We start from the raw sequence: 15,350 nt of genomic DNA, 5'->3' as shown, positions 1-15,350 counted from the left end.
GGTTACGCCCATTATAATAGTGGTTTTGTTCTCTATTTTCTTTAACAGTGGCTGCATAATCTATTATTCTCAGCCCGTACATGTGCCAGCGTCACTATATCAAGGTAATGACCTTAAGAGACACTATTAGAGAGGCGAGTTGCAATGGTATCATGCCTAGTACAATAGTGCCGTTTTATATCTTTTTAGTGCAGATTGACTACAAGGAAAATGACCAAAAGCTTTGACATTTTCTGCGGGTTGCCATGAAAATACTTTACAAATATTAATCATCGGGCATCTGAGGTAGGCATTTATTACCTGTAAAGTGTTCCTATAAGGCTAGAATTGCGATGTGTGTGAGGTAATTAAGACATACACTGTTAGGATCTCCCTTTGGTGTGAAATGTGTGAGAGGTTTTGCGACATAAATAACATATAATTCGCAATGGACCTAAATGTAATCTATATAGCATGAACAAAATCTTAATTTACATAAATAGTAATTCTTGCTGCTCTCATTTGATTTAGAATCAGCCCATTGGAATAAAGATCTTAAGGATTCGCTTCTATCTCCAATTAACTAGACTCACTATAATCCACACGTGACTCAGTGCGTAGAAAGTCTTTTTGCAGGAACAAATAAGGTACACCTTTACTATAGAGTAGTTAAGACTAAGACTAAAGGTATATGGTTGGATATCAATATCTAAAAATGGGTGCTTACTTATTTTTCAGCATAACTGACTCGATACAAATGAAATTAAAACTGTCGCCATAGGAAACGAAGTGTTAATTCGTCAACTTGTCCATTGTTGTGTAAGTAAAAATGGCTATATTCCCCTTTTTCATTAGTAAAGGTATCTTTAGGATGAGTGTATAAGGTTGTTTATCTGTGTCTACATCTATTCTGTTTCTGGATTCCTTTCCTTCTGAAACTTTAGTGTCTAATATGGAACTGTTGGTCAGAAAACCTTTCAGTAAAACTATCACATTTAGAAATGTAACAAAAAGGGATATATTTTAAGTGACGGTCTTTAACTTAGCCAATATGGAACAAGAATCATCAAATAGATATCTATGCATCTGTAAAGCAAAATACTAGATGGTCCGGCATTGATTATAATTAGGTGGTTGCACTAAGATGATAACATTGTACATATATACATCTGTATTGAAACTGTTATAGACCCTAAAAATACAGAAACAGAAACTGCACTGTAAATAGTTGAAATGAATATGTGTGTCTGAGCTGTTGATATATCTATATCTTTTTTGTTTTGTCTGTTTAGGTTATATCACCTTTTCTATTTATTTATAATATACGAATGACGGTCACCTGACGAAGGCCTTGGGCCGAAACGCGCGTAGTTCCATTCAACCGCATTGCCTTCATCAATCATTCCAACGACTGAATATCTCGTATATCACTGGGTTAATTTGCTTTTGTAATTGTGGTTATGTAATTTTTTCTGTTCTCACCTACTGTCTTTGTACGTCTTTAGTTGTAAATAATCAAATTTTTGCTTATGTTTGAATATTATGTATTATACACCAAGGTTCTTTTTAAATGTGAACAATGAACTAAACAAGTAAATGAAATTTATACAAAGGATAAAAATAACAAACAAAATATACTAAAAACAAAACAAATAAATTGAAGAATTTTTGTATAAATTACTGTTTCAGCACACAGTTATTTGAATGCTTTGGAGGGTCTATTATTCTGTTTGGATTATGTTCTAGGGATTATCTACGTCCTTAGAGTTTGCTACACTTTCTTTCTCTACATAGTTTACCTTCCCTACGAGTAGCTAACTGTATACATTGTAGGGGCCCCCTTTTTCTCATAGAAAATATCACCCGGGCTTCCTACATTTCTCAAAGGCTACAGGAGGACAGAGAGGAAGACCAATTGGAGGGCTGACCTGTTGGGTCAGACAGCAGGAGGGAATAAGAGTGGATGAAGTATCTATAGATAGCCCGGACGTTATGGCCATACGAGTTCGTTCAACCTATGGTCCAGATACATTGATCATTTATGTTTATGCAAGAGGGCAGCCGAGTGGCATGGATAATTTACGGGGCACCTGCAACCTGATCATAGCAGGCAATTTTAATTGTTGCTTTGAGCCCCTGGACCACGAGGATGGAAACCTTAGTGAAGAGAAGGACGCACAATGGAACTTCCCACAGCTAGAACTAGGTCCCATTAAAAAGTGGACAGAAGCCGCATTACAACTGAAGGGCTTTTGTCTGGAAAGTGGAATGAGGGCAGTAAATGGAAGGACGAAGTCAGATAGGCTAGGTGCAAATACTCTTGATAATGGATTAAGAAGTAGCCGAATAGACTACATTTTTATCAAGGTAGAATTTTGGTCATTAGTTCTGGATACGGAGATTCAGAAGCTGACCGAAAGTGATCATAATCCGCTGATCTTAAAACTACAGGATGTGAGTTTTTGTAATTCGAACAGTAGGAAACTTGTGTATAGTACAGACGAGGTTACATTAACTAATGATATGAGCTGAGTCCAGTGGGCAAGGATTTTAAACAATAAGGGAGAATTGGCACAGATGAGGGGTTTGGTAATTGGCTCGACAACCAAACTTCTTGACTGTGACTCATAGAAGGATTCTATTCTTACTGTTTTTCAGGTCCACGAAGACCTGTTTAAGAACTTAAAATCTTTCCCCAGGAAGAAGAGTACTGTGAAGGCGGGCTCCTGGTATAATAGCTCCTATAGACAGGCTTATAAAATTTTATCGAGGGCCATCAGATCCACAGATTTGGGTGATATTAGAGAGGCCAGAGCAAATTATAAGAGAGTGCAGTTGCAAGCGAAGAAGGAATGGGACGAAGACCGATGGCAAGATTTGCTGTTGGCCTGTAATGGGAGGAATATTACACAATTTTGGCAGTTAGTCAAATGGGGTAGCGGTGAACTGAAGCTGATACCGATCAACCATGTTGCTCCAGAACAGTGGGTTTCACATTACAAGGTGCAGTTCCAGTCCACTTATTGTAGTGAAGAGTTCCCCCCATTGCCACCACTAAGTGAACCCTTGTGTTTTACCAGTTCAGAGATTGAGTCTGTGTTAAAACTAATTCCGAGAGGTAGGGCCCCTGGTCCTGACTGCATACCTGCAGACCTGTTTATAAAGGAAAAGGAGCTCTGGGTACCCTATATCAAGTTATTGTGGAATGCCATAGCTAGCGGTGCCCCGATTCCCGAAACTTGGTCATGCGCTGAAATCCTACCTATATATAAGAAGGGTGATCGTTCACAACCAGGAAACTACAGGCCAATTAGCCTGATTGATTTTGTTCAAAATATTGTAGCCAGTTTAGTACTTGTTAGAATCCAGGCCTGGATAGTTGAAACAGATATTCAGACACCCTTATAGGCGTGTTTTCGGCCACACACAAGTACCCTTGACCAGGTCATTAGGTTTGTGTCAATTTACTGGCGGGCGGTTATCATAGGAGGGGGCACAATTTATGCACCCTTTGTGGATTTAAAATCCGCACTCAACCTAGTTCCCCGTGTGAAAATGTGGAGTGGTGGAGTGCTTTAGTGGAAATGGGGATGCCTCTGGAACTGGTGGCTATTCTAGTGAAACTACATTATTCAACATATGCGCAGGTCCGCTGGGTTAAGCGGGGGTAAGTCACAGAGAGGTTTCCTGTTTCCAAGGGGGTATGTGAGGGGTGTGTACTAGCTTCCACCCTGTTTTCCCTATTTATAAACAGGGTTGTTCAATATTTTATTAACCACCCCACTGACGCGCCATCATTAGCAGGTATGAAGATACCCCAGCTCATGTTCGAGGACAACACGCTGATAATATCTAAGACCAGACAGGGCTTGCCGGCCGCTCTGTCATGGTTTGAGGTGTTTTGCCACGACCATGAGCTAAGGGTCAATGTCGAGAAAACAAAGTTCATGGTGCTTCATAAATCTAAAGCCATCACCGGGAGAGTAAACATGAAAAATGCCCTTTTGGATCAGACGGATGTATTTACCTATTTGGGTATTACATTAAGTAGAAAGTTAAGTTGGAAACCTCAGGTCGACACGCTGGCTCTAAAACATGTGCAATTAGCAGGTGCATTGATCAAAGAGCACAGGCTCCCTCACACTAAGCCCAGCACCCCTGTTTTGCAAATATTTAATTCAAAAATTTGCCCAGCAATATTATACGGTGCCGAATTGTGGGGCTTTGAAAAGGTAACCCTTTGGTACTAGGGTAAAACAAGTTTGTTAGTTCATTAGTTGGCCTTTCGCAAACCTCTCCACTTATGCCACTCTATTTAGATTTGGGCTTTCATAATATCGACATGAGTCCCTTTCTCACTGCACCATCAGGATTCAAGCAAGCCGGGCCGAAGATGGCTGAAATGCCAGAAACCGGTCCCCGGTAGCTTGTCTCCTTTCTGGTGAAGAATTGGCTTGGTAGTTTAGTCTGCCCTGTTCCCATGATGCACTGGGCCAGGGACAGACTGATTTGCATATAGCCAGGTTCTGAGCTGGGATGGTCCAGTGAGATAAATAACGGTGATGGATCAAGCCCTGATCCTTGGACTGGGTAAGAGTGGTCTGCTTAATTCAGACACTCTGTTCATCAACACCCCCTTTTCTGAATCGTTTTTGGCCACTATAGGTGTGGCAGGGTATACTCAGACATGAGTCCCTTTCTCACTGCACCATCAGGATTCAAGCAAGCCGGGCCGAAGACGGCTGAAATGCCAGAAACCGGTCCCCGGTAGCTTGTCTCCTTTCTGGTGAAAAATTGGCTTGGTAGTTTAGTCTGCCCTGTTCCCATGATGCACTGGGCCAGGGACAGACTGATTTGCATATAGCCAGGTTCTGAGCTGGGATGGTGCAGTGAGATAAATAACGGTGATGGATCAAGCCCTGATCCTTGGACTGGGTAAGAGTGGTCTGCTTAATTCAGACACTCTGTTCATCACCACCCCCTTTTCTGAATCGTTTTTGGCCACTATAGGTGTGGCAGGGTATACTCAGACATGAGTCCCTTTCTCACTGCACCATCAGGATTCAAGCAAGCCGGGCTGAAGACGGCTGAAATGCCAGAAACCGGTCCCCGGTAGCTTGTCTCCTTTCTGGTGAAGAATTGGCTTGGTAGTTTAGTCTGCCCTGTTCCCATGATGCACTGGGCCAGGGACAGACTGATTTGCATATAGCCAGGTTCTGAGCTGGGATGGTGCAGTGAGATAAATAACGGTGATGGATCAAGCCCTGATCCTTGGACTGGGTAAGAGTGGTCTGCTTAATTCAGACACTCTGTTCATCACCACCCCCTTTTCTGAATCGTTTTTGGCCACTATAGTTGTGGCAGGGTATACTCAGACATGAGTCCCTTTCTCACTGCACCATCAGGATTCAAGCAAGCCGGGCCGAAGATGGCTGAAATGCCAGAAACCGGTCCCCGGTAGCTTGTCTCCTTTCTGGTGAAGAATTGGCTTGGTAGTTTAGTCTGCCCTGTTCCCATGATGCACTGGGCCAGGGACAGACTGATTTGCATATAGCCAGGTTCTGAGCTGGGATGGTGCAGTGAGATAAATAACGGTGATGGATCAAGCCCTGATCCTTGGACTGGGTAAGAGTGGTCTGCTTAATTCAGACACTCTGTTCATCACCACCCCCTTTTCTGAGTCATTTTTAGCCACTATAGGTGTGGCAGGGTATACTCAGACATGAGTCCCTTTCTCACTGCACCATCAGGATTCAAGCAAGCCGGGCAGAAGACGGCTGAAATGCCAGAAACCGGTCCCCGGTAGCTTGTCTCCTTTCTGGTGAAGAATTGGCTTGGTAGTTTAGTCTGTCCTGTTCCCATGATGCACTGGGCTAGGGACAGACTGATTTGCATATAGCCAGGTTCTGAGCTGGGATGGTGCAGTGAGATAAATAACGGTGATGGATCAAGCCCTGATCCTTGGACTGGGTAAGAGTGGTCTGCTTAATTCAGACACTCTGTTCATCACCACCCCCCTTTCTGAATTGTCATAATATCGAGGACGTGGCACGCTTTAGACCCCATGCATTCTGGAGAAGATTCTGGATTACTCCTTAGCTTTCCCTGCATGCTAAGGCCCTACTTGAAGTAAGGAGGCTGGGCCGACTGCATGAGATCTATTGTTCAACAACGTTAAAACCACATTGTTTGACATGGGGATGAGTACTTTGTGGGAGGACCTAGCTGCTTCAGCATTTCCCCCTAAAAAGATCTTTAAGGCAGCATACTGGGACATGGTCAAATTAAGAAGTTCTCATCTATCACAAGGCTGACACTGTCTAGGGAATTCCTAGAAGTAAAACATGAGGTTAAATTGGAAGCTTACTGGGACCTTACCACTAGGCTGCTTGATCGGAAATTGTATCACCAGTTCAGAGTAGGTTCACTACCAATAAGAGAGTTTACAAGCAGATGGCTTTTATCAGTGGTGATAAATGTATCTTTTGTCATGGCCACATTGAGACCCTAGCCCATATTCTATTTGTCTGTCCAGCTTACAATCTTCGCAGGACCAAATGGCTTAAACCCGTTTGCATGAACTTGGGTATAAGAACAGCAAAGGAGGCTCTAAGGATCCTAAGATCAGATATGACGGATCTTATTGTAGTTGGTATGGCAACGTTTTTGAGTTGGATGTGGGCTATTAGAACCAAGAAAATGGGGGTAGAATAACCTTTATCGCAAGAGGGACCAGACACGAGGTTAAACATTTTTAGGGAATGATTACCTGTTACATTTTTGTTGAACTAAGGTTTTTGTAAATCTGGTGGTGTTTTGGTTTTAGCCATTGTGAAATGATAATAGTTGGATGTCATATTGCATTTAAAAAAATAATAATTTTATTGTTGATTTTGTATAATCATGTGATTTATTAACGGATACATTTTATTACTTGTTTACTAAGATCTCTGATTGTTGTCGGTCTTGTTAATTATTAGAAATATTCCATGAGATGAATTTTTTTAATATAATTTCAATACTGAATTATTCTGTCTTTTATGATTGAGCAATCAAAATAAAGACTATATTGAATTGAAAATAAACTAGCTAATACACTACAAGTTATTCCATAAGTCAAAGGAAGGTGATGATACGTTACTCTCTCTGATACAGATGCTGGTAACTGCATGCAGACATAGCAGTCACGGATGTCCATTGTTTGTACATATTTGTACAATAATCTAGTAAAAACATTCATTGAAAAATCATTAATAGATCTATCTTTATGTAATTCAGAGTTATCCACAAGTTTCATATCATTCTTTAAATTAGGTATCTTTTCACTTTTACTGTTATTTTGTTCTTCATGTTCAAAGCTCGGCCTAAAGCGAATCACTATTGGTAAAATAAGTCATATAAGCATTAATAAACCTGTACAAATTAACAACATTCTACACCATTTGCGAAAAATAGTACATTTTGATCTTCTTATATCATTTTCAGCCATTTTCTTTACAGAGCAGTTTTCACACTACAACGAATGTCCTTTAATCCCTTTTCTTTCAAATGTCTTTCTAATTCGTGCACAAAATATGTGTTTTAAAAATATCCTTCTTTTCGGTAATGTCACTTTTCATTTTTTCAACTGAGGAAAAAGAGATTTTTAGGTAGTCAGTGTGTCCCCCCCTCGCACCCTATTCACGTACCTATGCCCCATGTATGTCCATGTTATCGTATAATTCCCTTCCCGTGCCTGTCATAACAATGCCCCTGCATTTCCGTCTGATGTTAGCATGTCAGTTAATAGGCCTTTCATGAATGTAATGTTAATTCTGCACTGAGGCCTGCGCTGCCAATGCATTTACATGGTACCCGTTTAAAATATCGCGAAGCACACGTTTTTGTGCCCCAGCTGAGCCAGGCCCTGAATTCAGGCTCCGAGCCTCTTCTGTCTCTGAAAGCTGCAGTTTAGATATGTATCCCTGACCTCTATCTTACTCCCTGCCCAGCCGAGAGGTGCTCATCCTGGCCTGCCTGCCAAGACGGTATTTTGCCTACAGTTATCTGCTTAGCCTCCGCAAAAACACATTCCAGTCTAGTGAAATAGGTAAACATATTTCCGCCTGCAGAGCATAGGGCCCAGCCTTCCTGTCTCCATGCAAGTGATTTACTGAACCCGTTGCCATAGTAGGCCCATGGCCCGCGCATTGCACGAAGAAATATATACACACACTAGCATTTGGTGATGAACGTCCTCTGCTCGAGAGACCTTTACTTCAGACAATACATCTTCCAAACACAAGATATCAGATATGCCAAAGGTGCAGGTCGTTCTGACATCCCAGACTCCAGACTCCTCTACTAGTGCTAAAGTCAACCCCCCAGCTCTCCCCAGTTGCACGTCAATCTCACGTCATGATCAGTTACGCGCACATGTAGGGTAAACGTTTCTGCTGACTCTACAGACCTCCTCTATGCATCCACCCACCTATGACACCTCTATGACCCATCAAGTGCACACCCCTGTGTACACCTCCTTACACGCCTTCTTTTACGCCCATATGTTCTTATCTCTCTCTTTTCACTTGTTACGCCTACTGTATTCATTGCAATTATGTGGTTTTACTATATATAATGTGTGATGTTAATAAAACGTTAGATATCCCTTCCTGAACCTTAGTGGTGATGGAACCCGATTCTCAATGACTCGAGTCATCTTAATTAAAGCCCTTATGACTCAGATACCACGGACTCTGCCTCTCATTTTATGAGCTATTCTTATTGTTATTAATGTATGGAAAAATAGTCCCGGTAATTGTATTTACCACATAATCTGGCACCCGACAGGGACGAGTCCCCTTCCCCACGCGCCGGTGATGTAGGCGTAGCCCCCGACCCCTTCTACAGCCGTGATGGACCCCTTCTGTGCACATCCGCGGGTTTTCCTGCTAACTCCCTCAGGCCCACGGAGGAGACGGAGACTGCGACCAGGCATCCACACGAGGCGGTGAGGATTGCGGACTGTCCCGACCAGAGCCCAAGTCGAGAGAGCAAGGTCCGAGGTATCCGGAGGCCCACCTGTTCCGAGGCGCAAGGAGTTGTAGCAGTCCAGTCCAGTATCCAGTTTCCGAAGCCTTCAGTTTTGCTTCCCGGTGAGTACCGTTGTTGGGAACGCATATAGACGGGTTCATTTATTTGAGCCCGGTCGAGACGGGTCTGGGTACACAGATCCGGTAAAGATGTGTCCATTTAGGTGGATGTGGTATGACGTGTCTCTTTGTGAGACCGGTATGACTGTACTGTTCTAGCAGTGCATCCAGTATTCCAGTGTTGTATTTCGAGATTTTCAGAATTGTGTTATTCTATGTACCAGGTAGTATCTGTTTGCAATGTTTTAATGTCGTGGTATGAATGATTGTTTGCAGTCTATTATTGTGCTTCTTGTGTTTTTCGTTCGAGCTAGTTCAAACATGCCGCTGTTTTCGAAATTACGTCAGATAGCAACCAGGAAAGGGATACTCGAAGAAGCAGTTCCCGTCTCACCTAGGGACACTCCCGGACATTTTATGTATCATAAACATGGCTTAGATGCCATACTGTACTTAGACTTATGGGTAGACTACACGAAAGATCTGGAAGAGAAGTATAGATGGCCTGTCTCAGGGACATGGGATGCTGATTGCATCATGAGAGTAGAGGAAGCACTGTGGAAAAAGAAAGCCAGACAATCCCAGAAAGATGCCATTGAATTGTGGCGTAAAGAAGCGCATAGAAGAACAGAGAAAATAAATTAAGAAAGCAGAGAGAAGTAGAGAAGCATCAGAAAAAGCCCAAGAAAAGGAACTACTAGAAGAAGTTGAACGAGTTAGAGCAGAACAATTAGACAGACAAAGAAATGCCCTTATTAAAGGCATGTATCCCCTTCTCGCCGAGGGCCTACCTAAAGTGACCCCGGAAGTACCCAGTAACTTGCCGCCACCACTGATCCCGACTAAACTCCGTAGTCATAAACAGACCGCAGCGGACATTTTCCTTTCCTCCTATTTAGATGACGCTGCTCCAGAGTATGTAAATGTACGCGTACCTCCTACTAATCCTCCTCCCAACGATGTTAATAACACGAACCCCCCCACTGTTCCTCCTGCCACTGGTCCTACCAATCCTTTTCACACAGCACCTGTAGCCCAAGATCAACCTGCATTACCAGCGACAACGCTGACAGCGACAGCGCTGCCAGTAAAAGCCGATTCAAGCCTAGGCGATTCCAGTTTGGGAGCATCGGGAGGGGGGCCCTCTCGAGATACGCCGCACACTCCACCACCGTTAAAACGATCATCACTACGAGATTTAGCATTACAGCACACGCCAAAAGCAGCTACATACGCATCCCTTCGACAGTTCCTTACTGATTGTATATATGATCCAGTACCAGGGGAGGGTTCAATGATTATATACTCAGTGCGATTAAGACGCGTTACAGATTATTTGCTTATTCTACCAGACATGAAGGGCCATTTAGACAAAATATATCACTTCATTAGAACAGGGGAGGGACCAGAAAGTATTCACGAGGCCATGGCACATAGAAAAGTGGAGCTTCAACGTATGCTCTTACAGTTTTTGATTAATAGTCTGATCAGGGAACAAGACCAGCCAAATAAAGAAGTAACTAAAGTCATGAGAAACTGGAGTGACAACATAGCTGCTGGTAAACATGATAAACAGAGTTGTGTAGAAGCAATGTACAAGAAAATTCGTAAAGAAATCCTTGAGATACACAGGAAAGAGCAGGTCGAGAAAGAAGCCTAGAAAGAGGATGACGAAGTCTCAGAGGACGATGATTTAGCAATTGAGGACACAAGTAAAATACATTACGTAGGTAGGGCAAGACCTTTTGATAGACCCATACGCCTAGAATACAAGAAACGTTCTCTTTCTCCCATACCAGAACAATATTCCCTTGAACACATATTCCAAGCCACTGACCAAGCATTGAAAAAACAAGTAGGGAGTAGCAAACTTAGTACTATGCATGAACAGGAACTAGCCCGGTCAGCAGTCCAATAGGCTGGCAATTCTAACATATATAAGGATGACATAGTAGCGCAGACATTTTTGAGTCTTCCTCCGGAAGAACAGGGTTTAGCTGGTATTTACATGATTCAACATCTCATCACACTGTACGAGAGTCAGCATTCTGATCCAGGTCCCCTATATAAATTGTTGGATGATTTACTCCTAGCAAGATGGAGAGGTCTAGGTACTGAATTAATTAATGTCATTCTAGATCAACGACATAAGTACATGACATTCCTGACCCCACACTTGACCTCTGTTCCACACCGAGAAAGAAAGACCTTCTACATAGACAGACAGAATCCCCTACGAGAGGTTCATCCCCTTAGAACTGACGTGGGTGTGCTTCAACGAGTATACGTTTACACACCGTTGACAAAAATGGAATTATTGGAAATGAAAAAATTACTGCCCTGTCATGATAAAGACCCAGCAGGGTTCCATCGTGAATTAAAAGACATGCTCCGCATGGGAGAGTATACATATGCTGATACGATTAAAATGTTGAAAGTCCTGTTACCTGCAGGCATTTACGAAAAACTCAAAGAAAAAGAGTGGGAGGTGGGAGAGAAAAAGATTAACTGGGCAGAATTAGAAAACGAGGATAATACACGAACCCCTGGTACTGGTCTCGGGGATAAAGCTAAAGAATTACCCAAGCTATTGATACAGGTATTGCCGAGATTATTGATTACCAAAAAGGAAGATTGGGATGCCATTTCAGCCTGCAAACAGAAACAAGATGAAGACACTAGTGATTTCTATTCTAGATTTGAAAAATGTTTTATTATTAATAGTGGCCTGAAGACAAGTAGTGAATCGTATCCACATCTGTTTGTGACCAAATTAGTAGAGAATTCCTTACCCCAGATTAAAAATAGAGTACTGAAGGTTGAGAGTACCTGGCAAGCTAATAGTCCTTCCCAAATGTTACAAATGTTACAGTATCACCAGAACCGAATTAGAGAAGAACAGGAACATGAAAAGAGACGTATGAAAGACACAAAAATGAAAGTACTAGTTGCTCAATCAGTTCCAGCCGCCGATGGCCAGAGAAAGGGCGCGGCACCTGTCAAAGGGAATTGCAACTACTGTAAACAGCCAGGTCATTATATAAATGAATGTACTGTCCTGAAACACAATATAGCTACAGGCAAGACGAAAGAAAGACCGCGTCCTCCTAGACAGGAACACATCCCGCAGAACACGCCACCTCCACAGAACGCGCAACAGACAGTAGCTGTACCCCAACCCATAGCTGCCACACAACATGTCACGCAACAAATGTATCAGTACGCACAGTCAGATTACCCAGATTATCAACAGTACTCATGAAACAGCCTAGAGAGGGAGGTTGGCTTGCCCCTTATCGAGGTTCCTGTAGATCAAGAGGGTCCCTATGTGCATAGTCACGTATTGGGGAAAGACAGAAAATTTCTGATTGACACAGGGGCGAGCAGAACTACCATCAGTCACGACGAGGTTCCAGGGGCACCCCTCTCAGGCTCACGAAATATTTCCCTGGGATTTTCAGGAAAGCCTATTGTTAACGAAGTGTCTAAGCCAGTTTCCCTAGAAGTTGGTCCATTGTCCCGCACTACAGACTTGTTGCTTACGAAATCATGTCCAGAGAACTTGCTTGGTATAAAGACATTGAAAGAACTAGGAGCAGTGATTTGTTGTTCTCCGGAAGGAGTGAGATTGTTTTTACGTGATTTTAAAGGACATTATGTGTTGAGAGATTTTGACCCCAGACTTCAGAATGTACCACAGCATTTATGGGCGCAAGGTCCAACTGATGTAGGCTACATGCACATAACACCATACCGTGTCACACTCAAGCAAGGAGTTGTATTGCCACGAATCCGACAATACAAGTTACCACCCGAGGCTGTAGTGGCCTTACTGAAAATTGTTGACGAACTCATTGCACAAGGAGTGGTTGTAGAAACTGACTCCAATGTATGTAATTCTCCTATGATTCCGATTCTTAAACGAACTAACCCAAATGCACCACCGGTTTACAGACTATTGATTGACCTCCTAGAATTGAACAAATGCATAATACCCCAGTACCCAGTGGTCCCAGACATTTCTTCACTATTGACTGCAATTGATTCCGAAGCAGCGTTCTTTACTGTCATAGATCTCAAGAACGCCTTCTTTAGTGTCCCAATCCATCCGGAAAGCCAGTACCTTTTCGGATTCTGTTTAAATGGCCGAAGCTTCAAATTTGCGAGAGCTCCTCAAGGGTTCACAGAAAGCCCTAGTATTTACAGTCAAGCAATGAAACGACAACTAGACAGTATTCACATGCCTACTGACACTGCACTGCTCCAATACGTTGATGATCTATTGATCACAGCACGGACAGAACGAGATTGCGAACGTGCATCACTGACAGTCTTATATTTTCTGGCAGAAAAGGGGCACAAAGTGTCCCCCTCGAAGCTACAATTCTGTGCCCAGCAAGTGGTATACCTTGGACACTTGCTATCCAAGAGGGGTAGACAGTTGACACCTGACCGAATTCAGTTAATGATTCAGAAAAAGGGGTGGTGATGAACAGAGTGTCTGAATTAAGCAGAGCACTCTTACCCAGTCCAAAGATCAGGGCTTGATCCATCACCGTTATTTATCTCACTGCCCCATCCCAGCTCAGAACCTGGCTATATTCAAATCAGTCTGTCCCTGGCCCAGTGCATCATGGGAACAGGGCAGACTAAACTACCAAGCCAATTCTTCACCAGAAAGGAGACAAGCTACCGGGGACCGGTTTCTGGCATTTCAGCCGTCTTCGGCCCGGCTTGCTTGAATCCTGATGGAGCAGTGAGAAAGGGACTCATGTCTGAGTATACCCTGCCACACCTATAGTGGCCAAAAACGATTCAGAAAAGGGGGTGGTGATGAACAGAGTGTCTGAATTAAGCAGAGCACTCTTACCCAGTCCAAAGATCAGGGCTTGATCCATCACCGTTATTTATCTCACTGCCCCATCCCAGCTCAGAACCTGGCTATATGCAAATCAGTCTGTCCCTGGCCCAGTGCATCATGGGAACAGGGCAGACTAAACTACCAAGCCAATTCTTCACCAGAAAGGAGACAAGCTACCGGGGACCGGTTTCTGGCATTTCAGCCGTCTTCGGCCCGGCTTGCTTGAATCCTGATGGAGCAGTGAGAAAGGGACTCATGTCTGAGTATACCCTGCCACACCTATAGTGGCCAAAAACGATTCAGAAAAGGGGGTGGTGATGAACAGAGTGTCTGAATTAAGCAGAGCACTCTTACCCAGTCCAAAGATCAGGGCTTGATCCATCACCGTTATTTATCTCACTGCCCCATCCCAGCTCAGAACCTGGCTATATGCAAATCAGTCTGTCCCTGGCCCAGTGCATCATGGGAACAGGGCAGACTAAACTACCAAGCCAATTCTTCACCAGAAAGGAGACAAGCTACCGGGGACCGGTTTTTGGCATTTCAGCCGTCTTCGGCCCGGCTTGCTTGAATCCTGATGGAGCAGTGAGAAAGGGACTCATGTCTGAGTATACCCTGCCACACCTATAGTGGCCAAAAACGATTCAGAAAAGGGGGTGGTGATGAACAGAGTGTCTGAATTAAGCAGAGCACTCTTACCCAGTCCAAAGATCAGGGCTTGATCCATCACCGTTATTTATCTCACTGCCCCATCCCAGCTCAGAACCTGGCTATATGCAAATCAGTCTGTCCCTGGCCCAGTGCATCATGGGAACAGGGCAGACTAAACTACCAAGCCAATTCTTCACCAGAAAGGAGACAAGCTACCGGGGACCGGTTTCTGGCATTTCAGCCGTCTTCGGCCCGGCTTGCTTGAATCCTGATGGAGCAGTGAGAAAGGGACTCATGTCTGAGTATACCCTGCCACACCTATAGTGGCCAAAAACGATTCAGAAAAGGGGGTGGTGATGAACAGAGTGTCTGAATTAAGCAGACCACTCTTACCCAGTCCAAAGATCAGGGCTTGATCCATCACCGTTATTTATCTCACTGCCCCATCCCAGCTCAGAACCTGGCTATATGCAAATCAGTCTGTCCCTGGCCCAGTGCATCATGGGAACAGGGCAGACTAAACTACCAAGCCAATTCTTCACCAGAAAGGAGACAAGCTACCGGGGACCGGTTTCTGGCATTTCAGCCGTCTTCGGCCCGGCTTGCTTGAATCCTGATGGAGCAGTGAGAAAGGGACTCATGTCTGAGTATACCCTGCCACACCTATAGTGGCCAAAAACGATTCAGAAAAGGGGGTGGTGATGAACAGAGTGTCTGAATTAAGCAGA

The sequence above is a fragment of the Lissotriton vulgaris genome, chromosome 2_2 (assembly GCF_964263255.1).
Source record: "Lissotriton vulgaris chromosome 2_2, aLisVul1.2, whole genome shotgun sequence".
In the NCBI taxonomy this organism is placed as follows: Eukaryota; Metazoa; Chordata; class Amphibia; order Caudata; family Salamandridae; genus Lissotriton; species Lissotriton vulgaris.
This window is presented reverse-complemented; position numbering follows the sequence as displayed.